This window comes from Equus quagga, chromosome 8, assembly GCF_021613505.1.
Source record: "Equus quagga isolate Etosha38 chromosome 8, UCLA_HA_Equagga_1.0, whole genome shotgun sequence".
In the NCBI taxonomy this organism is placed as follows: domain Eukaryota; kingdom Metazoa; phylum Chordata; class Mammalia; order Perissodactyla; family Equidae; genus Equus; species Equus quagga.
Genome location: NC_060274.1, coordinates 107,553,966 through 107,579,694, shown reverse-complemented (window position 1 = coordinate 107,579,694; position 25,729 = coordinate 107,553,966). Strand labels below are relative to the sequence as shown.

The window sequence follows — 25,729 nt, the reverse complement described above, 5'->3', positions numbered from 1 at the left end:
ATTTGTATGATTCATCATCACGTAAAAGTCAGCATTTCAAAAATAAAACTCACTTCTCTAGATTAAGCCTTTCTGAAACGTACCAAATCAGCTCATTCTCCTAACATCTTTTACTGTAGGACCATCCGACTCCCAGTCACCTCAGCCTGGTATCTCTCATTTCCACATAAAATTAGGTGTCAAAACTTCGAACTCAAACTTCCAATGTTTCTCTCCTGAATGTTTTTCCTATTCTTTCTCTCTGCCCCAGTTGTGGCACCCACACCTCTCACCTGGACCATGTACTACAGCCTCCCCTACCTGGTCTCCTTGCAATGCTGACCGATCCCAAACACTGTCAGTTTAATCCTCTTAAAGCAGAGGTTGGGCAAGTGATCCTCACTCTCAAATCCACCACGATGACAGAAACCTTGTTTGAAATTTTCCAATATGGAGACAACATTAAATTATCACATATGAAACAAGGGTGATGGAGGGGGAGAAGAGAAGGAGGAGGGGGAGATGAAGGCCAGTAAAGGGTATGCAGAGAGAGAGGGAGCGAGAGAGAGGAGGAGAGGCTTAGGGGAAAGTAGCGGAAGACTAACATTTCTTAAGCACTATTCTAAATGCTTTATTAATCCATTTAATGGTCACAAAATCCCGATGAGGAAGGAAGTGTTATCATCTCTATTTCTATAGATGAGAAACTTCAGGCACAGAAAGGTTTCAAAGCTTGTAACTGACACAGCTAAAGCCAACAAGACTACAGATAGAGACTTGGCATTTCAGCGATGAAAAGGATCTTGCTAATCATCTTAGCCAAGCCCTATACCATGAACATCTGAAGACAGAATTATTTCTCTGATTTTCACTCAAAAGATAACTTCAGATTTAATGAACATCTACTAGGTGTCTAACTATAGGACAGGCATTTTAACACACATTAACCCCATCCTTCTAGCAATACAGAGGTAGTAAGTATATATTTCTCTCAAAAAAGAGTAGACAGTTTCACACTTGCTCCCAGTAATCCTGTTACTAAGTGGCAGAGCCATGATTAGAAGCCAGATTTTTTTTTTATTCCAAATCTAGTTTTTTGACTAAACAGTGCTACAAATTACAGGGTAACAGACTAAAAGACATTCTACAATGGAGCCCTCACATGCCTCTCTAACCCTATTCCAATAAAAGCCCTTCAATCTTATGCTTTAGTCCAACCAGTCAACACAGCAGCCAAGCAAACCCTGCATTCTCCCTGTCTCTAGGCCTGTGGCCGCACCACTTACTGGTACTTATCTTTTACTGTTGTATATTATTATCTTTCTTTGTGTACATCTCTCATCTTCCTAACTAGATTATATTCCCTACTGGTCCAAAAACAGCCAAACACTTAGTAGTCACTCAATAAATATTTATTGGCTAGCTGATAGATTTCACTCTCTGAGTTTCCAGGGGCTCTGTGGGCTGTTAGACGAAAACAAAGTAATAACCGACTGAGTCATAGAATTTTTGAGCAAAAAGACTCCATAGAGATAAACCGATCCAAAAACCCCCACATGCAGATGAAGACAGACCCAGAGAGAAACCGAAAAACTTTAAATGAGTTGTCTAAAGAAACAGAGTGACTCCATCACAACAGGCAACTAATAGCCTTCTGATTCTCAGCCTATTTCCCTTTATTACACTGATGTCCTATTAAAATTCTCTAAAGCAGGAATAAATATATTGTGCACATGAATTATCCAAGATGTCCTTAATACATTAAAAATTTATCAGCACATTAAAAATAATCTATCCAAATCATATTATAAACTTGAAAACTCTAATACTAATAATGTTAGCTAAAATATATATATTAAACATTTAATTATTATAATTTGCTTGCCTTCTGGGGATTCAGAGGATGCTTTTCTTGGGAAGGGGGAGAGAAGACTCAAAGATGTCTGATGACTTCTTTTCCTCTCAATGTATATACCAACACAAGGTAGAATTGCTCATTGTAGACATACATATGTTATCTTTGTCCCTTATTCTCTCAGCTCCTCTTTCCTTTGAGAAATTAACATTTTACAAAAGAGCCGTGTGAGGAGGGTGGCTGGAGGTGTGAAGCGAAAACACACTTAAACTTCTCCCTGTCAGAATGGTGGAGTGAATGCACTGAGTTTGTATAGTCACTTGGGTTCTTTTCCCCATCATCCCCACTTCTGAATCAAGACACTGACCTTGGAGAGGTCTTGGTACTCGACTGTAGTCAATCTATACTTTTGAGCATTATATGGTCTTTACATGTGTGTTTGAAAGCCAAATATTCACATGTTAAACAGTGGACGTAAGAGACAATTGCCCCCCCCCCCCTTCCTGCATAAGTAATAGCCTACTGTTGTAGCCTTATACCACGGAAAATGAAAATCAATCAGACACCCACCCTTACCCCTTTCCCTGCAGCCAGTGCACAGACACACTGACAGCGGCTCTGCCAATTAAATGTTCCTGCCTCGGGAGTGCTGCAAAGGAGAGAAAGCAGTCGGAATTCATTTATGATGGTGCCTTGCCCCTGGGGCAGCTCCCCACACAGGTGGTGATGGTGTCCTAGCCAAACTGCGCTTAGGGAAAGACAATTATTCTGCTTCCTGCTTCTTGGCGCTTTAGAGCCGCATTGATCCCCATCTATTTCCCAAGTCTGATACTCTGGGGCCTTAGCTCACTTCTCTCAGCTCCTCATACCTTCCCAGTCTAGCTTCCTCTTCTTTAGGAGAGAGCTGTTGCTGTTCCTTGCAAGCGAAAGCATCTTAATGGATTTAACTGACTCTTAGATCATGAGATTGCATTCCCAAGAGTTAAAAAGAAAAAAGAGGGCCTGGTGGCACAGCGGTTAAGTTCGCACGTTCTGCTTCTCAGTAGCCCAGGGTTTGCCGGTTCGGATCCCAGGGGCGGACATGGCACCGCCTGGCAAAAGCCATGCTGTGGTAGGCATCCCACGTATAAAGTAGAGGAAGATGGGCATGGATGTTAGTTCAGGGCCGGTCTTCCTCAGTGAAAAGAGGAGGACTGGCAGTAGTTAGCTCAGGGCTAATCTTCCTCAAAAAAAGAAAAAAAAAAAGACCCTACGCATGGGTCACACTTACCTCTAAAGACAGGAAACCCAGGGAACCCAGGCCTTGAGTGAAAGGTAGGTGCCAGAGTAAGGCTTCCAGAAGTCTGGCCATACAGGCTGTTCTCTTCCCAGAGCCCCACTATATCACCCAAATCCCACCCACTTCACAGGGTCCAGGCGAGGCAGCTGGGCAGCACTAATCTTTAACCTTTGGTTTAGGTACTTAGAGTAGAGCAAGGGGAACGACCCTATCTTGCCCTGTCACCTCACCACTAGCTGAGTGAGGAATTACTGGTGTGCTCTCTTCCTAAACACTTGATGCCCAGTGAGGTTCTACAACCAGCCTATTACCCAGCAGTTCCTGCCACCACGCTAAAGAAAAGCAGAAGATGAGCGGTGAAATAAGGATGGCTTTGACGATATTGCCATTGGGTGAAGAATAAAAGCCAGTTTAGGAATATCTAGGAACCTATTAAAGTGTGGAATACATGAAAGGTGAATACCTTAAAGTCAAGAAACCATGTATCTGTGTTTTTACAAAGATACCACTATATTCAGGTGTAGGACATATAAGACACTTATAAGAATGCATGAACAGGGCCAGCCCAGTGGCGCAGAGGTTAAGTTCGCAAATTCCACTTCAGCAGCCTGAGGTTTGCCGTTCGGAACATGGGTGCGGACATGGAACCACTTGGCAAGCCATGCTGTGGTAGGCGTCATACATGTCAAGTAGAGGAAGATGGGCATGGACGTTAGCTCAGGGCCAGTCTTCCTCAACAAAAGGAGGAGGATTGGCAGCAGATGTTAGCTCAGGGCTAATCTTCCTAAAAAAAATTAAAAAAAGGAGGGTCTAATAGAAGACATTATCTCATATCAACACTTTAGTAGTCAAAGAAATCATCTAAATTATAAAAAATGAGTGAAGAGACAGAATCACAGTAAAACACATAAAAATGGTAGAACAGGAATGTTAAGAATAAATGTTGATCAATTCTCCTTCATCCAACAAAAGAGAGAAGTCACACACAGCATTTATATTCATTCTTCAATAGTGAAAGCCACTTAATGTTTCCCATTTCCTCCAGCCCTTTGTGGTCATAGAGGGCAATTATTAGCTCGTTTCATAAAGAACTCACAGCACAGAGCAGTGATTCAGGGCAGAGGATCTGGGTTCTTATCCCAGCTCTCTGGCTGTTTAAACGCTTGTAAAGGAGCTCAGCCTGCACCAGTTTCTGTATCTATAAAATGAGGGGGCAGAATGCTCTACAAAATATGTTACAGCTCAGATACATTCTAATCTAATTTTTAAAGTGAACTGGCATTTACTGATCAATAGTCATACGTATTCAATATAGCTTCATCTTTCTACACATATCTTTATATAGCATTAGATGATAATATTTGAGGCCAATTAGATTACATATCATTTCAATCAGTACTGAACACACCTTAGGGTTTAGACACAGTTCTCATTGTAGTTTGTGGAACACTATGGCAGTAGGCACAATTTCTTCTGATCCTCTAAGGGCTCTACCCTCTGCGTACACACACAATGGTGGTAAAGGGTGGAAGGCTAGGATGCCTGGCAAATGTACGAGAAAATGTTTTCTCTCTTCAAGTCTTTAATGTCCACCATTTCTTTAAGTTACACTGTATTACCCAAATGCTCTGGAGGATAAAAAAGAGGATGGAGGATGCTGAGGTGGCATCCTACATAAAATACAGATGTTAGCTCAGGGCCAATCTTCCTTACACACACACACACACACACACACACAAAGATATATAGTATATTTCCTACCAGGGAAACTGAAGTCCAAACCTTTGAATTCTTCACTGGCTAGTTCCTTAACTGGCAAAGTACTTTTTTCAACGACAAAAAACTGACTTACCTCGTTAGCAGAAATGCGTTCAAGAACTGATTCAAGAGTAGAATTAACATTTAACAGAATTTATTACATTACTCTACCTCTGCAGCTCACTAGATTATGTAGACTAGGAAGTTTACTTCTGTATCTTATCACTGAAAATAGTGAAAAAATCAAAGATTTGGGGCCAGCCCTGTGGCCGAGTGGTTAAGTTTGCGTGTTCCGCTTCAGCGGCCCAGGGTTTCGCTGGTTCGGATCCTGGGCACAGACATGGCACCGCTCGTTAGGCCGCGTTGAGGCAGCGTCCCACATGCCACAACTAGAAGGACCCACAACTGAAATATACAACTATGTACTTTTGTACATAGGGGGATTTGGGGAGAAAAAGCAGAAAAAAAAAAGATTGGCAACAGTTTTTGGCTTAGGTGCCAATCTTCAGGGGAAAAAAAATCAGAGACTCAGCTTCACATTTACACAGTTTGCCAAGGACTATTATTTTGGCCTATCAAGCTTATACTGAAGAAATATAAATAGGAGCAATATGTCAATAAAACAATTAGGAGATGTTTCTTGAGTAGTCCTCATGAGACTGTAGAATATTACTGCACAGTAAGTATTAACAAGAGAGGTGGACTTCATTACTACTGAAAGGCAAGATCACAAAGACTTCATCCATTATAATCACAGAGTTTAGAGCTGAAAGGAACTTAGTGTTCTACTCCAATTTCCTCATCCTACAGGTGACTAATCTGAGATTCAGAGACATTAAAAACAATTTAGAGACGGACCTGGACTAGAACTCAGGTCTCAAGTCATAAAACAAGCATCCTTCCACCATGACAGCCTGCCTCCAGTTTACAGACTGGAAAAACTATTGCTACATGCAACAACTCACATGGATCTGAAGGGCATTATGCTAAATGAAAAAAGTCAACCTAAAGGATCACACATTGTACAGTTCCATTTATACACTGTTCTTGAAATGACAAAATTGTAGAGATGGAAAACAAATTAATGGTTGTCATGGGTGATGGACGGGAAAGGCGTAGGAGTAGCTGCACAAGGGAGATCTTTGTGATGACTGAATAGTTTCCTGTCTTGATTATGGTGGTGGTTACACGGATCTACACATGTGATAACATGCCATAGACCTCTACACACTGACTGGACCAATGCCAAATTTCTGCTTTTGATATTGTACCATAATTACGTAAGATACTACAACTGGGGGGAACTGGGGAAAGAGTACATGGGATGGACCTCTCTATACTACTCTTGCAACTTCCGTAAATCTATAATTAAAAAAAACTATTCTGAATGTATTTTGTAAGTCAATAGAATTTGAACTTACTAAAAAGAGAGAGGAAAAGCACCAAAGACTCTAAACTCTATTCTCAATCACAATAATCAGCATAATTCTCAGCCAGAACAATCCTTTGAAGATTAAAGTCAACAGATCTTGCCATCACTCTTCTGCTTGAAACTCTGCAATGGTTCCTGTCTCATTCATAGTAAAAGCCAAATATTTGTAATGCTAACGGGAACCTGTATGGTCTGCTGTCCCCCTTTCCCACCTTGCTGACCTCATCTCTCACCACCCTCACCTTCGCTCAGTCTACTCCAGCTACAATGCATTTTTTCCATCCAGAGACACCAGCACCAAAAGACCTATGAATGCCTGAGTTCCCTCTGTCTCCCTACCACTTGCTCCTACATCTCATTCAGGTCTTGCTCCTGTCACCTCATCACTGAGGCCTCCCTGACTAGCGTACTGAAAATTTCCCTACTCCCAACCCTGGAATGACCTCTACTCATCCTTAGCTTTATTTTCTCTATAGCACTTTTGACCATCTACATATTTCTACATATTTTCTTTGTTTCTTTATCTGCTTGCCACCATTGGAATGTCAGCTCCACAAAAAACCAGTTCTCTCTCTACAGTATTCATTGTTTTATCTCCAGTGCCAAGATCAGTACCTGGCACATATGTACTTAACAAACAACCTGTTGAATAGACAAAAAACAGAACATATAAACCCAAGTAGAAAAGTAAAATGAACATGTTATGTTCACATGGCCTAAGGAAATGGTGCAATTTGGGGATTATATATAAATGAAGTTGACTTTCATTTGGATTTGCAATCATGAGACCTTAGCTTCAATTCTGGTTTTAATTAGATGAAACTAGAGTAAAGGCACATTTACCTTTTAAGTCCTATTTTTCTGTTTTATCACACCAAAAGGACTAAATTGAGGAAGATCTAGGGTCTCAGACAAAGTTAAAGTTCTAAACGATTCCACATGAGGTACAGTACATCCTCATTTGGGTCTAACTCTGGCAAGTCTAAAAATGAGATAATCCATGGGGAGCCATGGAAGGTATCTGAGGATCTATTAACTCAAAGACCCTCTATGTGGTACAAACTAGATTACACACTGGAATAAAACAAAAAGATATTTGTGACCTAGTGTTATAAGTGCGATGAACCTTAGAAGTAAGTACAGAGTGCTGAGGAAGCAGATATATAGATGGCCAATTGGGATCTTGGTTTGGCAGGGTAGCAAAGATAAAGCTTCCCTAAGAAGTGAAGTGCTGAAGGATGAGTAGGAGCTAGCTAGGAGAAATGTATGTTCCAGGCAGAGAGAGCATACTTACTTCAAGAACACTGTATTTAAGTTGTTTTTCACAGAGATGGATGAGAGCCAGGGAATGTTAAATTTAAACATGCAGAGGTAGGCGAGGGCCAGATCATGGGTTTGTATTAATCCTTAAGTCTGTGGAATGATTAATGAAGACTTTTAAGCAGGAGAATAAAAATCAGATTTGTTTCAGAAAGCAAGTTGCAGCAGTCGTATGGAAAATTGATCAGAAGACAGTAAGATTAGAAATAGGAAGGCCAATAAGGAGACTGACAACATAAACCAGGCAGTGAAGAGAGAAAGGCTGGATCGAACCTGAGATATACCACTAGGTAATCAGGTATGGAGTGTGAGAGAGGACGAGATAAAGATGACACTTCGATTGGGAGAATAAAAGACTAAGTAAGTGGTGCCACCATCAATCAAGATGGGATCATTTGAGTGAAGAAGCAGCTTTTAATGGGGAGACCATGAGCTCAGTTTCAGCCATACTGAGTCTCAGTACCTGCGTGGTAATGTCTAGTCAGTAGATAGATATATTGATGGGGAGCCTGATAGGAAGAATTGGGCTAGAGATACAGAATTATTTGGGAATCAGCAGCATCTACATGAAAACTGAAGTCACGGGACAAATGAGATCTGTCAGGGAGATTGAGTAGAGCTAAGAGGAGAGACAAGGACAGAAGCCTAGGAAACACAAATATTTAAGGAGCACTCAAAGAAGCCTGAGAAGTAATCAGAACTGTAGTTGGAAATCCAGTCAAGTATGCTGTACTGAAAAGAAAGGAGAGAAAAAAATTCAAAAAAGGCTGTGATAAGTTTTAAATACTGCAGAGATCAAGGAAGAGTAAAGACGGAGAAGTGTCCTTGAGGGAAGCACTGGTCTTCCAGGTAAGCTAGTTTTAAGGACATGGAGGGGTCAGAGCCACACGGTAGGGTAAAGGAATGAATAGCAACTGGAGACAGAATGAAAATTTCTTATAACTCTTTCAATTAACTTAGCTATGAAGAGATGACAAGAAGAAAAGTAGATATAATAAGAAAGAGGACTAAGGGATAATTTTTAAAAATTAGTTAAAAGAAAGAGGATAAGTGATGGCACAAAATCTCCAGGAGACCAAATGAAACAGAATTCAGAGTAGGCAAGTCAAAAGATTAGTTTGGAAAAAAAGAAGACAAAATCTTCCACAGAGATGGGAAGGCAGGAGATAAGAAAGCAGGCAAGAGGAAGACAAGTCAGGGGCTGAGAAAACAGGAAGTTAATGGCATTCTCCTGATAAGCCCATTTTCTCCATAAAGTAGGAGATGAGATTGTCTGCTGAGAGTGAAGGGAGAGAGGATAGAGTAGGGGGATTGGTTGAAGATGGTTGTGAAAAATCTAAAAGAACTGTTGTGGTGAAATAACAGTATGAAAACAGCATTTATGGAAAATTCATTCAGTGGCATTATGCAGAAGAAATGGAGACGGGAAAACCCACTGTTAGAAAAGGCACATCTAGAAGGCTATTGCATTAAATTAGTTCTGAGTTGCTGAATGCATGGAGTAGAGCAATGGCAAAAGTAAAGGGAAGAACTGACAAGGAAATTCTTTAACAAAAACTAACCTATCACCTTCCTAACTAAACTGCTTTCTCCCAAGTCCCCAAAGGTGACCAAGGCAGGATCAAATATCCTCAATTATTTCAGCTCCTGGTGGAAACTAAAGCTATAAAGGCTAGTCCCTGGTTTGTCCCTGATTTTTAGGCTTCCCAAAATGCTTGCACTGCTTGTTAAACAACAGTACATAACCCAACTTAGCAACCCATTAACCTCAACGACCATGCCTATTTAAAGCACACCTGGAACTATACCTTGTGTGAGCAGTGATCAATTCTGATAGCTGGCCAATCAACCTGGACAATTCTTCCAAATGACCCTAGTCTAGATTCTTGGCTTCTCTCTAAGTTCACTATGTCACAGAGTGATATGAAAAGGAATAGAATCAGTTGAGAGAAAACTATAATTTAGTGAGTACTACAAAAGTCGGATCCAACGCACTGTATGGGGTGCTTTTTAATAAGCTACACTGGTGATTCTGGGGCATTTGAGTTTGAAAGCCACAGTTTTTAAATCAGCCTTTGTGTTGAATATGTTTGCTATGAGATGAGAGTAGGACATACAAATGAAAATGAAAAGCAGGTATGTGGTAAGTTGGGAATAGAGAAAAGCAAAGAGAAATAAAAAGTTCATATCATCAGCATACAGAGGATAGGTGAAGCTATGAATTCACAAAATACCAAAGGGAAATCACTTAGAGAGAAAAAGTAGGATCAAGATTGACTCTTACAGAATGTAAAGTCAAAGGACTTAATTATAACTTAAAAAAAAAAAAAAAATTATATCAGGGGCTGGCCCCGTGGCTGAGTGGTTAAGTTCGCGTGCTCCGCTGCAGGCGGCCCGGTGTTTCGTTGGTTCGAATCCTGGGCACGAACATGGCACTGCTTATCGGGCCACGCTGGGGCGGCGTCCCACATGCCACAACTAGAAGGACCCACAACGAAGAATATACAACTATGTACCGGGGAGCTTTGGGGAGAAAAAGGAAAAAATAAAATCTTAAAAAAAAAAAATTATATCAAAAGCAATGATGGCGGTCAGAATAGATCCACTTTGCAGCTTCTCATTTCATCTCTGAAGTTCATTTCTAAACACTGACAATCAACAATGTTTTTGATATCTGTATGGCATCTTTCCTCTGAAGAAGAAATATACGAAACAGCAATGATTTGACCACATTTACTTAACCTACTTCCAATCTTGATATTCCTTAATTATCCAAATAGAAAGAAACCACCTCAAATTCTTTATAGACAGGAACAAAGAGGTCCAGTAACTTAAAGAGGGTCATGGCCAAGAATATATAAACTATAGAGAAATTCAAGAAACCTAACATATGTGCTTATGTCCTCAGAGGGACACACTAATGTAATCACCAGTAGTGTTTTTTCTCTCAATGGAATTCCTGCCTGACTGCTGATCTGGGTGCAAGCTAATTTCCCCCAGGGTGAATACTGCTGTTGAGATGCAGAACTCTCCACCATCTGTTACCCAGAATTAGCATAATGACAGATTTATCTAATCCCTTACATTTAACAGATACAAATGGTGCTCTTATAACAACAGTTCAGTCATATCCTCATTCGTGAGGTCTATCCCCACCCCATAAAAACTGGTCCTCCCACCCTGCTGGTGAAGATCTGGTCCAGAATTTACTCTTCTTGCAGAAGAGTCCAGGTGCTTTACCCTGAGAAGCTTTCCTAAGTCATTTTATACAGAAATGGGAATGCAGCTGTTATTCCAGATGTATCTGAAATGAGGCTTGCCAAACATAAAAAAATCTGTCTATAGGAGACCAGCAAAACTACTGTGCAGGGCAGTGCATTCTTCAACTACATTGGGTTGAAAATTTTAACAGCGTAAGACAAAGAAAAGGTTAGGTCAGTGCTGATCTAGTGAGAGTGACAAAAGGGAGAAAGGAAATCAGAAAACTAAACGGGTAGTAAACAAGTCTCCGCAGTTTTACAGAGTCAAGTGTTCTAGATAGCAAGACCCAGGTAGCATTAAACCAAAAATGAGAATCAGACACCTAGAAAAATAAAGGACATGCTCATAGGATCAAATAACCAGAAGAGCACAAACAATAAGAAGTGGATGGCTGGCTGGCTGGCTGGCTGGTTGGCTGCCCGTGGCACCAAACAGAGGAAGTGAATTGATCTATTACCAGTGACCAGCATAGAGAAAGTTCAATTAGACGGAGGTGAAAAGCCATCAGATTGCATTGAAAAGAATTTCCAAAGTCAGCCATTTCCTCACAAACTGAGCTTCTAGTAGGGGTCAAGAGAAAACATTACAAGAAAAGGTACTTGCATATAAAGGGATACATTTATTTTAAAAAAAAAGTGGGAAGAGTTTCTTGTTCATTGAATATATACCGTTTTGGACATAAGTGAAATCATCAAATATTTATTTAGAACACCCATGAAAAGTATTGTTTTGCTTAAAGAACTACATTGCAGAAATATTTTTCTCAAGCTATACTCTATACAAGTGCATTCAACATCAGAATGCATATCATCATTAGAGCCACTTTTTGAGATCACTTTATCTCATCATCTCCTCCAACTTAAAACATTCAGACATAGCTCTTTTGGAATCTGTGTATGATGCTGCCATCAGAAATTCTTTCCTTAAGTCAGAAGGATGTTTTCACAACATTTGGACGGCTGATTTTATCACTTGTTCTATAGGTATCCATCCCTCCACAGCACAAGCCCCTATAACAGGGGTTGCAAACTCATCCCGTTTTTGTAATTAAAGTTTTATTGGAACACAGCCATGCCCATTTGTTTGCCTACTGTCTACGGCTGCTTCAGCACTGCAAAGGCAGAGCTGAACAGTCGCAACACAGATCATATGGCTTTCAAAGCTGAAATATTTACTATCTGATCTTTTACAGCATAAGTTTGCCGCTCCTGCCTTAGAAAAATGCTCTTTAAGGTGAGCTTTAAAATGTCACTTCCTATGACACCCAGCAGTTGCAGTTTGGGGGTCATACTTACCAGAATAACGGCTACATTTGTATTAAAAAATTTGGCTCCTTTTTAATGATTCTGCCATGTGACATTCATATAGCATTGACTGAGGTTGTATCATGCCAAACGACGTGTTCAAATAAACTACCTGATGAAGTACTCTGTAATACAAGAGCCTCTGTGAGGACACAAAGTAGAAGGAGACTTCCTCTCTCCTGAGCAGTAATTTTTCTTGGGGAAAAAAAGAACCTGGCATTTATTCAGGGTATTAACACTCTGGCCACAAGGCTCTACAGTAAATAAGCTAGCCCGTCTCTTCCAAGGAACATAAACAATGCTTCCATTAAGTGTAAGGAAAGCAACCAACACTGTCATCTCTGCTTTCAACAGCAGCAGGAGGTACAGAGAGAAGCTGCATGGAATACTGGACTTGCTGTGCAATGAACGTTATCTCATGAAGGTGTTGAGAGAAAGAAACAAATGACTGTACTCAGCTTCTGCCCGGCACATAGTAAGCATTATACTTGTTAGTGATCACTCTTCTTGTTGATTTTCATTATCATTAACACTAGCCTACTTGTGTCATTCCTTCTGGACTCAGCCACTTTGTTTATAAAATGAAGGAGGTGGACTGGATAGTCTTGAACAAGTCTTCCTACTGTAAAATTCTGTGATTCCTATTTCAAACCCAGCTGTCCTGGGAAGAGGTTACCCTGAGCTGATAAAGACATCATGTTCACCTCTTTAGTAGAGGCACATGGCCTGGGAGAGCACCCATCCACCCACAGCACTCTCAATTACGCATGCCATTGCAGAGGCAAGATTCACGGCTCTGGCAACAGTCCAGTGTTATCTAGTATGCATGAAATCAAAGTTTTCATCATTTCCAATGGTCAAAGGCCAGCGAGTGTTAAATCCCAGAATACCAGGATTAATGAAGGAGTCATTAAAAACCCAGCATTAACTCACTCCTGCAGTTAGTGCTGAGAATGATGTCTGTAATACATTACAAGGCTGATTAGAAAGAAACAAGTTTCAATTTGGAAATGAATTACCTGATTTTTTTTTTAAACTAGTTGAATGACTACAACAGCAATTTTGTTATTACAGGGGAATGAGAGTGGGTTACATGAAAGTTATGTCATGAATGTGAAATTATTACCCTAAAATAACAGGACACAGAATTCAGGAGTGAGTAACTTCCTCAAGACATAAAAAGAGGGACAAGAGAGTCTTGACACTCTGGCCAGATTTTATTTTTTAATTTTTAAAAATGTTGGGGTGGGGGAGGGGAGCTGTTCAAATTTAATCTGGAAAAGTTTTAGAGCAATCACAGTCCCATTATCCCTGTCAGACTCAACTGAACTCATTCTTCAGTTCATGTTTTTTGCAGCTGCTATAAATCAAGTATACTTTCCAGAAAAAGACTCTTCAGCTATTAAAATGGAAGGTAAACTGTGGAGAGGGCTGGGTAAGGGGGAGAGGGGAGGATGTGTGCTCATCCTAATAAACTATCTTCTAATCCACAATGAGTACTGTCTGGTTGCTAAACTATCAATGTGGAAAACAAAAGTCTTCAACCAATGCTCTCAAGATAAACCCTGGAGAAAAACATGGAACTGATACAAGTAGGCAAGGCTATGGCCACCTTGTACGCTCCAATTTCCCCAAGTTTCTGAATGGGAAAAACATAGCTTCCAGAGACTAATACTTTTTAAGGTTCCATCCTGTGCAGGTACACTAGTTAGAAAAACAAAAGCCGCTAAGCAGATGCTCAGGCTGAGAGAATCCCTTTACAGGCAATGATGCTCAACCACACCCTCAACACACAAAGCGCATCAATGCAGGACAAGGTACGGAAAATAGTTCCAATGCAAACAATCCACACCAAAATAGGAATACTACTTGTTCTTGACTCTCCCCTTTCTGTGAAGACAAGACTGACATCTCTCCCTGAAAATAACTCTTGAAGGGTTTTCTAAGACTCAGTGATAATACTCAAATTCTTATGGGTTATGATCATGGGTGATATTCAAAATATGTAACATTACGGCAGTGGCTAGTTTGTTATACTTGTGTACACTAGCTGAATATAAGCCCTTGTAAACAGAAAGATGTGAAAGAAACAGCCAGGGTCATAAATGGGGTTATATTAGAAGGGTATCAACATAAAAATAGCAAATCACTTGAGGATATTAGCTTGTATTAAAGGCTGCCAAATAATTATGCCTTAGTCATCAAAACACACATGATTAATTTCAGACACGTCAGTCTACACCCAAAAAAGAACACGATAAACTCCAGGGCTTCTCAGATATTTAACTATTGGCTTGAGTCTTTAATAAACTCCACAGCTGGCATTAATTGAGTCTAACAAAGGATAAAGTACACTTGAATATCTTTGGTCCTCAAAGGTATTTAAAAGATATGGTTTGGATTAGTTAGCAACAACAACAACAGAAGATATTAACATCTTTTACTGCCGAAGAGTTCCTGTTAAGGAGGAAATTTTAAAACAACAATAGGGGCCAGCCCTGTGGCTGGAGTGGTTAAGTTTGCGTGCTCCACTTTGGCGGCCCAGGGCCCAGGGTTTCACTGGTTCGGATCCTGGGCACCGACATGGCACTGCTCATCAGGCAATGCTGAGCTGGCGTCCCACATAGCACAACCAGAAGGACATACAACTAGAATATACAATTACGTACTGGGGGGCTTTAGGGAGAAGAAAAAGAGGGGGGGATGAAAAAAAGAAGACTGGCAACAGATGTTAGCTTAGGTGCCAATCTTTAAAAAAATAAATAAAACAATAATACAACAGTTGCCAAACAGACAAAACCTATGAACGTGATAATTACAGATCGAGGTGAATTCAAAGCTCTTTCCAAGGTCACACATTATTCCCTCAGGTAAACAATTTCATTCAAGGCCATGTCAGCCACTAACGGCAACGAGGCCACTGAGTCAACTGGTAGTGATCACTGAGTTAACTGTGTGGGTAAAGTCTGATTTTGCAAATCCACAGACATCCCAGGTAAACCCCGTGTTTATGATCAAGAGCCTGGGAAAGAGCGCTATACAAAAGGAAAACTAGATGACTAGACTTTAAAGCCAAGGGGAGACTTCTGGCTTCATTGTTACTCCTTCTCTCATCCCTAAACACATCCCTAGGTAAAATTCCCTCTGTTAAGAGCCTGAGAACAGGTTTAAAGAAATGTTAGATTACTAAGAGATACATTAAGGAAGCACAATATTAGGAGTACTGTTTATGGTGCTTTCTCCTTCGAAAAAGGCCAGATAAGGGCCTTAGGAAAAGAGGGTGAATGACTTGCCAAGGTCATGCTATAAGCTGGAGGCAGAGTTAGAAATAACCATCACCCTCGCTTAGCCCCTACATGGCTCTGCCATTCTGTGCTTTTTCTAAGCAGAGTTGGTAAGGGAGAAATTAGTGGAGTTTTGGCTGTGCTTAGGGCCTGAAAGTGATCCGAGAAAAACAGACATTTGTGACTTTCTTTATTCCTCCTATTATCTATATCTATATTTATCTGAGAACACAGGAGTTTCTTCTAGACTTCCTTTCATAGTGCTTATTAACATTGGCTGCACATTAGAATCACTACTCAAAACACCAATGCCAGGCCAATAAAACCAGGATCTCTAGGGGTGAAGATCAGTATTTTTAAAACAACAAACATCAGTACCTAGATTTTAAATATGGGGCACCACTATGTAAGTGCTCCAGGTGGTTCTATCATACAGTTTTGTGAAAAACTGCCCAGACAGAAAAGTTCAACTAATACATTCTCCTTTTCCAGAATTCAAGGGGCCAAGAATGACCTAACGCAACTTAAGGCCCCCAGAATCATAAATGCGTCAAAGAACCTGGCATTTCCCAAAGAACAAGAACCTAAGAATTGTGGGTAGGAAATAGATCAAACTTTGGAATTGATTCAGCAACAGCAAAATTCATTTCTGTTGTTTCTATTTAGGTCTCAGGAAGACAAGAAACCGGTTGTGGGAGCAACCAGAGAGAAGACTCCTCACCTTTGCCTCTTCAGAACAGAACTGCCTGTTGCCATGCTGCATTTTCCAGGTAGCCGTGATGACAAGAGCCCCCTCCAAAATGTAGGCTTCATTTGGGGAGGGAGAGTTCTCCCCCTCACAGGGAAATAAGGGACAAATAAGCAAACTTGTGGCCATTATGACAAAACCAAGCCTACGTATCCAGTTTATTATTAGCATGACATTAACCACCACTTAAAACAAAGCAAAACCACTCGCCCACGCACACACCCCAAGACAGAAAATTACACAATGGCATCTGGAACGATCTGCTCTGACAGAACAGAACCAGCCAAATCACACAGGTCTAGTAAACACCAAAATGGGGATGGGGTAGCCCCAGAGGGCCATTTTCAAATACACCATAGTTTATGCAAACGCTGATATACATAAACAATGCTTTGTTTAGAGGAAAGAAGTTCAAAATAATACTCTAGATTCTAGAAGGCTGTCATTCTGCTCTGAGAAATACTGAGCCACTGTTAACTGGAAGAATAACTATGTCCTTTTACCAAGCCCAATCATTATAGATAAGATAGAAGAAAATTTTCTTGGCAACAGGTTGCTTCTTAGGGTGGAAGCTCAAGAGACATTTTCTGATATGTGTCCGAAGGGAAAAAGGGCCTAGTAAGAAGAATTCCACTACCTGCCGTGTTACGGTTTACGGCCCGCAACCTGGCCAGCTGGCACCACAGGAACAGACAAGCGTTGTTTTTGTTCCCCAGAATCCGTTAACAACTGGACCAAGCCCAATGCCAGTGTGGCTAAGGTCTAGAATGTGGCAGCTGCTTTAGACTTTCACTGCATAAACAACAGTATAGAACCTCTGCAGGTAAAAGCTCTAGAAATGAGTCTCCACCTACAAAACGAAGTCAAAACAAAAATGGTTTCTTGTGGTCAACATTTTTTCCTGACAATTAGAAGACATATTATTTCTTCACTCAATGACTCTTAGCTCGAGTATAAGCAACAAATGAGCCCAGTAATAAAGATAAGGGTTTTCTCATTCTCCAGTACTCTTTGGGGAGGGCGGGGTTATTTTGGTTCCTGGCTTTGAACAGGGAGCCACTCCAGAGCCTTTGTGTCAACCCTCACTCAAGGGTCTGATCTCTCCATAGCCACAGGCTGTGCTAAATGACACATGAAGGAACAAAGTTTCAGAGGGAGGTTTCTGAGAAGGTGGTGACAAGAAGAAATGCTTTGCATAGCTGCTTCTTGGTTTAAAGGGAAAAAAAAGGGTGATTTTGCAGCCAACATCAAGATGATTTGCGGGGGGGAGGTGGGGCAGACCCCGGGGCCGAGTGGTTAAGTTCGAGAGTTTGCTTCAGCGGCCCAGGATTTTGCCAGTTCGGATCCTGAGCATGGACACGACACCGCTCATCAGGCCATGCTGAGGCAGCATCCCACATGCCACAACTAGAAAGACCCACAACTAAAAAATACATAACTATGTACCAGGGGTCTTTGGGAGAAAAAGGAAAAAAATAAAAATCTTTAAAAAGAAATAAAAAATAAATAATAAAAAAGATTTTTCTGGAAGGAGGAGGGTTAGTGTAACAACTGCAATATAATCCCCCTTCCTACTGACCTGATATGTGACCATTTAAAAATCACAATTTTAGCACAAGAGAAGCTCAGATTAGGGCAATAACTGGCTGCATCACAGCTGATATGTAAGCAGATATATCAGAAACCCCCCCTGGAAACCTGATGGAAGGCAGTCCCAACTTTCTTTCCCTTTATGAAGTTCAAGCTATTAAACATCTCCAAAGTCTACCATAGGCATTGACCTCCAAGGTCCAAATATTTGTTAAATCCCTCCAAGTTCTACCTATTGTAAACACATTTTTACTGATGGCACAAAAATTCACGAAGGCCTCACAGCAGAGAGTCATTTTAAGTTCCACAGAATATGACTTTCAGTAAGATTGCAGGTGGAGTAGACAGCACTTCCTAAAACACTCGGTCAGCAGCCTCTTCCCTGCTCCAGACACATGGCAGGAAGCAGACAGGGCGAGCAGCAGGTGGGTTGATTGCTAGCACACCTCTTGGTTTGAAGATACTATTCAACCAATTACCTTTATTACGGGATAAATTATGTGCCTACTTAATGATAAATGTGTTCAACTTCTTCAAACATTAAAAATTACTCACAAATATCTATTACTTCTACCTTTACGCAAGTACTTATCGATCATCACAGTTAGCTTAACACAGTATACATTCAATATTTAGAGGGAAAATGAATGTAATTTAGCTATCATGACAATTAAAAAAGTGAGAAAAGAAGGGCCAGCCAGGTGATGTAGTGGTTAAGTTCACATGCTCCGCTGTGGCAGCCCAGGGTTCACAGGTTCGGATCCTGGGTGTGGACATATACATGCGTCATCAAGCCATGCTATGGCGGCATCCCACATACAAAGTAGAAGACTGACACAGATGTTAGCTCAGCAACAATCTTCCTCAAGCAAAATGAGGAAGATTGCCAATAGATGTTAGCTCAGGGCCAATCTTCCTTACCGAAAAAAACAAGAAAGGTGAGAAAAGAGATAAATCCAAACCAAAGAGCCTGCCATGGAACAATAAAAAAAGGACGACTACAACAAAATCTAAGCCATAATCCAATGAGGCATTTTGTTTTTTAATTAACCTTTGGGCAACTACAACATGTTAAGCATTTCCTCCATCTTTTTTAAGCTAATGCTTAGAACATTCTGAAGTAGCAGTATTATCAGGGGATGAGCTTGGCCAGGGGGAGTGTGAAGAGTAAGAAGAGGATGGAATACTAAAAACATTCAAGAACAATCTTTAAAAAAGGAAAAAACACGGGTGAAAAGAAATGGCCAGAGATGTTGGAGAGAGGACAAAGAGGGAAAGGACAGGAGAGACTACTATCCCTGAAAGTAGGTCAGCGGCGAGCGGTTCAGTGCAGAGGCTCAGGGCTGGTGGAAGGACTCCACTGTTAAGTCTGAGTAACTGTGCTAACCATTTTAGATGCATCAGCATATTTAATCCGCACAAAAGCCCTGTGAGGTGTGGGATTACCGTGTCTAACTTCCGTAAGAAAAAGCTAAGGCCCAAGACTGCACAGCTATCTAGGATGAGAGCTGAGGTTCACCTCAGGTCTGTTTATCTCCAAAGTCTACTGTTAAAAAATATCCACACAGGGGCTGGCCCTGTGGCCGAGTGGTTAAGTTCACGCACTCTGCTGTGGCAGCCCAGGGTTTCACCTGTTCAAATCCTGGGCGTGGACACGGTACCGCTCATTGGGCCATGCTGAGGCAGCGTCCCATATGCCACAACTAGTAGGACCCACAACTAAAAATACACAACTGTGTACCAGGGGGCTTTGGGAGAAAAAGGAAAAATAAAATCTTTAAAAAAATATATATACATCCACACAATCTTAAGATCCAACAGTAACTTGCCTTAGACTTCATCTCAACGCCACACCAAGTGGTCAGTTTCTCTGTTCCTAAATTAAATTCTTAAAAAATAATCAGCCCTCAAAGGGAATATAATAGCTATTATATGGGATAATTAAATTATGGGTAATTTCCCCCTATTTTCTAAACTATTGAAAACGTTACCATTTATTACTTTTTTAAAAAATCACTCGTATGAACTGGAGTAAATCCCTGTTAGGCAGCATGACTACTGGGAGAGAGAAAAATCTATAAAAACTCCATTCCTATTTCCCTTACCACTTTGTACTGTGCTGGCCCTAGGAATTGTAAATAGAAAGGGGCTGAGAAATGGCATATACAAGAATTTTTGCTTATTGGTAACCATGTCAAATGTCCCCTCTCCTTACCACATCAACTGCACTATCCAAAGGAAGAAAGAAAGAATGCTTGAGGGAGGTCAGAAGGGCAGACCGAGAACTTATGTTCACATGACATCCTTTGCAAGGTCCCGCTGAAATGACAGAAAAGACAGATATGGACAAAAACAAAGCCCTAACGGTGTCGGGAAATAAGAAAGCATGTTAACAGCATATCAGAAAGTTTGGGCAAATCCTGAAAGACAGAAAGCAGATGGGATCAGATTGGTGGAGAACCCGGGGCGCCTCGAGGGCCTTCATCGACAAATACAGAGCACCAGAGTGCTTTGGGGACATCATCTGAGCAATTCATCAGGAACAGCATTCAAAAGCGCTGGGCCAGCCAGCCTCTCTGCCAGCCTCTCCTCCGTCCCTATGGTGCCCAAAGAGTTGTTAAGAGCAGAGGGTTTTGACCCTTGGCGAAAACCCAAGAAATACTCTATTGGCAAGTAGAGGCATTTCTTCTATCACATGCTTGTATGTGTGTTCCTAAACAGTTGACATTCCACAAAACTATGGAAAAGCACCAAACAGGGCTTGAGAGAAAAACAGGGCTACGGGCAGACCACTTAAACCCTATGGAACTATCTAATCTAAGCACAACCCTAATAAAAACAGGAGCACCGTTACAGCTCTACTGGCAGAGTAGCCTTTAATCCTGGGCTGTCACGCTTTCTCCTTCTAGATGAGGTGCTAGAGGGCTTTGTTTCTAATAGAGGCATTCTAATCAAAACATAAAATCTGACCCAGGGTGGAGCCTTCTTCCTAACTCTGCTGGTTTTTACACTAGAGGAAGTGTCTTCACAGCTTTTCCAACTGCACTTGCAGGTTGCTTCCCAGTTCAACACAGCTGAAAGCATAAAGGTTCTGGAAGCTACTGAACAACTCATGACTTGCACTAAAGGAAGTTACTGCTGTAGATTTCTCAACTTCACTTTTTCAGATTGTTCTTTTTTAAGTCTCGATATATTGTTAAAGCTCTACCTTTATTTTATTTATTTTTGAGGAAGATTAGCCCTGAGTTAATATCTGCTGCCAATCCTACTCTTTTTGCTGAGGAAGACTAGCCCTGAGCTAACATCCGTGCCCATCTTCCTCTACTTTATTTGTGGGACGCCTACCACAGCATGGCTTGCCAAGCAGTGTCAGGTCCACACCCGGGATCCCAATCTGCGAACCCCAGGCCGCCAAAGCAGAACGTGCACACTTAACCGCGGTGCCACTGGGCTGACCCCTAAAGCTCTCCCTTTAAATGTAATAAAGCTTATCCCTTATTGTTGCAATACTTTAAAGTATTTGGCGCTGTCACTTATAAACCAACACAACTTCAACTTTATACCAATGCAATTTCCCAAACTACGTCATATGAGATAATTCACGTCAAAGAAACATGTTATAGAACAGATGGTGGGTGATATAACTGGGAAAGGACCTTACTTGGAGTTTGTGGGCTGCAAGAAAAGCAGAGGCATAGCGTTTGAGACAGTGCTGGCTGAGCCCATCACAGACTCCACCCCTTCTCTCACAGGCCACCTCAGTGAAATACACTAAAGTTCTCTACCAAACAGAAAAGCCCTGCTACAAAAAAATAAATCACTTCCCCCAAAAACAGTGACCTTGTGTGGAAAATAAACAGGCATTTTCCAACTGTTCCTATTCCATAGTTCCATCTCTGTGCCATTCTTTCACTTTCCCAAAATGGGCCAAGTCTAGTGTCTCCTATTATTGTGAAACGTTTCACATAATGGGAGCATTGGGGAAACACCTTAGAGACACTGTATCTACTGGATATGTGACAATTTTCCAGGGATAGGGGTGCGGAGGTGGTAACTATAAGCATGTATGTGCAAGGCCTGATCCTAAGTTATATATTTAAGGTGCCCCTTTATAAACGTGAGATTTTCTTTTAATGTCTTTCTTTGAAAATGTGATATGCAGAAAGACATGAGCAACCAGTTAACAGATTATACGGGTTTGCCAAATTGGAGCTCAAAGTAATTGGGAAGTCCAGCACAAGTAAAGGTCACCCCAGAAAAATCTTGCTCACAAGAAGGCCCTGGCAATAACGAAAGAATGAGATTTTAATCACTGAAGCTAATTACATAGAAGACTAAATCACAAGAAGAGTTATTTAACTGTCTTAAATACAATAAAAAGTAATTAACAGGAAGCGCCATCTTGACAGCTTCACGTCACAAACTAGGCCTAAAAGGATCAGCTAATTCCCAACCTGGGAGCCAGAGAACGAAAAACAACTCAAAGTTTGATCTTTTTATTTTTTATTTAAACTGTTTTGATTAACAGATAACAACTCTTGCCAACTCCACAGTGAAGTTAATCAATCTATTAGAGGAATGGTGAACCTCGTTTTCATTCAGTCCCCAGAGGGCAAGAGATGGGGAGCTGAAGACTGTGTCACAACAGAGACGCCTCCTAGAGATCCTGGGACTTGATTCCCTCCCATACATCAAGAGGAAAAACAGAGAGGGACTAGACTGAACCTTATCGAGGACACAGCCAATTTCCACACTTTGGCATATGAAATATACTTAATAGTCTGCTCTGAAATAACCCTGTAAGAGACTCCATCTCATCTGCCTCTTTCATTCCCCTGGAATGAGCAGCTTGAGAGAAACTCTTCTGGAGTTGGAGAATCCCAGCTGACGTCTTGAATAATGGGAAAGTGACTAGATGCTATGAAGGTCTATGTGGAGGTATATCAACCCACAGGTGATGACAGACATAATTTGGATTGGATCGTTTCTTAATTCTACAGCAGAGCTTGAACAAACTCTATTTGAGAGAGGCAATGCACTATTACAGAAGCTCTCCTAACTAACCTTCCCTTAACTGATGCGCACATTCTATGACCTTAGCAAAACCTATGGGCTGATGCCAGTGAGAGTGATTGAGGGCCCCTCTGACACACCTGTGCACTTCTGGCCCAACCTGTTGCAGCACTGGTTTCTGTCCCCAGATCTATTTATACTGCTTGTACTTGTTATTTTAATTATGTACTTCATTAAATATTATATTAATAATTGAAATATGAGCACAAAAAGAATTGTATTTATGCAAATAGTTGAATACTTTAAAAAGGTTTAATGGGAGGAATGGCTTTAAAATGGCTGCAAAATAAGTATGAGCAGTACAGTTATAACAGATGAGAGGGATGTAAATCACAAAAATCTAGGGTTCCATAATTAGTATTTTTAAGCCCTCGCTCCAAAAAAGTAGTTATGCAATTCACCAGGATATCAACTAGCTGATCCATGCTATCCACACATCAAAGATTTGGGAATGTATGTGCATTTCTGTGTTTAAAATGAAATTACAAAAAATTTTTTAAATCTCACTACTCAAGGCAATATTTTTGAATAATTAACCAATAAAGTAGATAGAAGGCTTTTATTACACCTTAATTCTGAATATAAGCTGAGTATTTGGACATTTTTATTAATACCTCAACATTTCTAAAATATTATTTGTAATGATTTAAGTATCATTAGGAAAAAGGAAATAAATACAAAATCAAGGCAAAGGGAAAATAAAGAGAAGCTATTTGTAAGACTGGAACATGAAAGGCATGCTACCAGGTACACTTCCCAGAGATGTACTCTCTTTAGCACTGCCCTTCCAATGACCAAACAAAGGAGGAAAACTATCAGATAAAAGTTTATTAATATTGGTGAGACAAAAACACACCTGTAGTTCAAAAGCAACAGCTAACCCAGGTAATGAGACATCTAAGTACTCTCTGTTACGTTTCATAAAGGTACACTGTGCAATACAGTAAACAAATTTTTCACAAATTTACTGAACTCTTACCATATGCTGAATATTAAGACTACAACAGGGAATAAAAGAGACAAAAATCCCTATCTTCAGGAGCTGACTGTCTAGTGAGGGTTGTTCTCAACAGTATCACTAAATCCTTATATTTCTTCCAATTGCAGCCCAGCAGTTTACTCACAAAGTCTAGTTTAGAAGAAATAAATCTATGAGGAAACTCAAAACTTCCCAGATACCCTTCCAGGCTGGTCTAATCCAAGCTAAATACTTTTTGGTAAATCATACAAAAATAATATTTCTTACAATCCAATTACAAGAACTGGGAGGCAGAAAGGTCAAGGTTACCATCTCTGGCATAAATTTGAAGTACAGATAGTCTATGTCGTCAATTAAGAACAATTCACTTCTGCTGTTAACTGCCCAAGTTGATAAAAGGGTTGACACCTTCTTACCAAGACTTGAGAAACTAACCAAAACCTTAGCTAGAACAGAGAGTCACCTACCTCTGCAGAAAGGCAGATGAGGCTGAAGGAATAATCTTAGTCAAAGCCAAGTTCACTGCAGTTGAAACCTCAAGGTTTCATGACATGGAGCATGGCCATGACATCCTACTCTGGAAAAAATTTTAAACCAGCTGTCTCAAATTGTCCTTTAAAAAAAACTCCTATAGAACACTCCCGGAACATCTAATTTTAAGAAGTGTAAATTTACTTTAAAAATATCCTTCAGTGGTAACCAAATGAAAAAAAATCCACTCTAATGGATTGTTAGATAAACATGGATGGAAGGCATCTACCAAAAATAAAGATGTGCATTTTCACGGTGATGATACTGTTTTGACCAGTAATTAGATAGAAGGAGCACTTATCTACTGAGAGGACTCTTTGTTTGCAACAGTTAAAATTTTAATAGAGGGGAATCCTAACTTTCCAGCTCTCCATGGCAGGGAAGCACACATCAAGCTCCTAGGAAGAGGTGACAAATTGGTAACAATCACTATTGCAAGTTATACACGTTAGGCAAGAATGACCAAAATATTTCCCAGTTTCTCCCATTTCAAAAATGTTATCTGATTTGTCAAGACTCTCCTTCTATCAAAACACTGGATGCCTATAATGGAGTTAAGATAATGACAACAAAAGCCCACATTGAGTTCCTCTGGCAAAAACAAAGTCTCAGATTGTTTCATGAACGTTAATACAGGAGTGTTAACAGTGGCTAAAAATACTTATTTCCAAATGTGACAGCACAAATGAGGGAAAAAGGGCCCCGTCTGGAGGAGAGTTTCTGGAAGGTAAATGAGCTGCAAGATCCTCTTTACTTTCAGAGGGATGCTGTAGCTTAGAGGTGTTTTTTCCTGACGGGTTTCATTGTACATTCAATAAGACAATCCCTGGTTTGATGAGAAAGCTATTCTTTTCTTCCCCTCTACCATGCCCCCTTAAAACAAAAGAAAAATACCAGTTTGGTAGTAAATAGCATTTAAGATTGTTAAAGAGAAGGAAACAATTAGCATGCTGGTATATTTTATGCAGAGTAAGAACTGCTACCGGGGACTGACTGATTGTTTTAATATTTACTGTGGAAGCATGGCCCAGCAGGCTTCCTCTTTCCCCCATCAGATACCTCCCTTGAAAGACTCTGTTCATCAACCAAGCTCCGAAGAGACTCTGGAATATAACCAGGATGCAGGTAGCACAGTAGAGGAAGAGCCATCATTTACCGATTACATATGTCTACACAAAGAAAATGCCCAATTAACCTCTCTTTCTCCCCTTTTTTTGGTCTATAATTGAACTTCCTAAACTATTATGCAGAGAATCTAACTAATTTTGGATAGTACCTAGGGTTTGATTGACACTCAATAAATGGCATTATTAACAGTAATAATGTATGCTACGTT

At 40.5% G+C, this 25,729-nt stretch overlaps 1 protein-coding gene across 1 annotated transcript in view; it reads right to left on the bottom strand.

Annotated features, from left to right (window-relative positions):
- SND1 (staphylococcal nuclease and tudor domain containing 1) overlaps positions 1 to 25,729 on the bottom strand; it is a 402,639-nt gene that overhangs the window by 198,249 nt on the left and 178,661 nt on the right. The gene's annotated exons all lie outside the window — the stretch shown is intronic.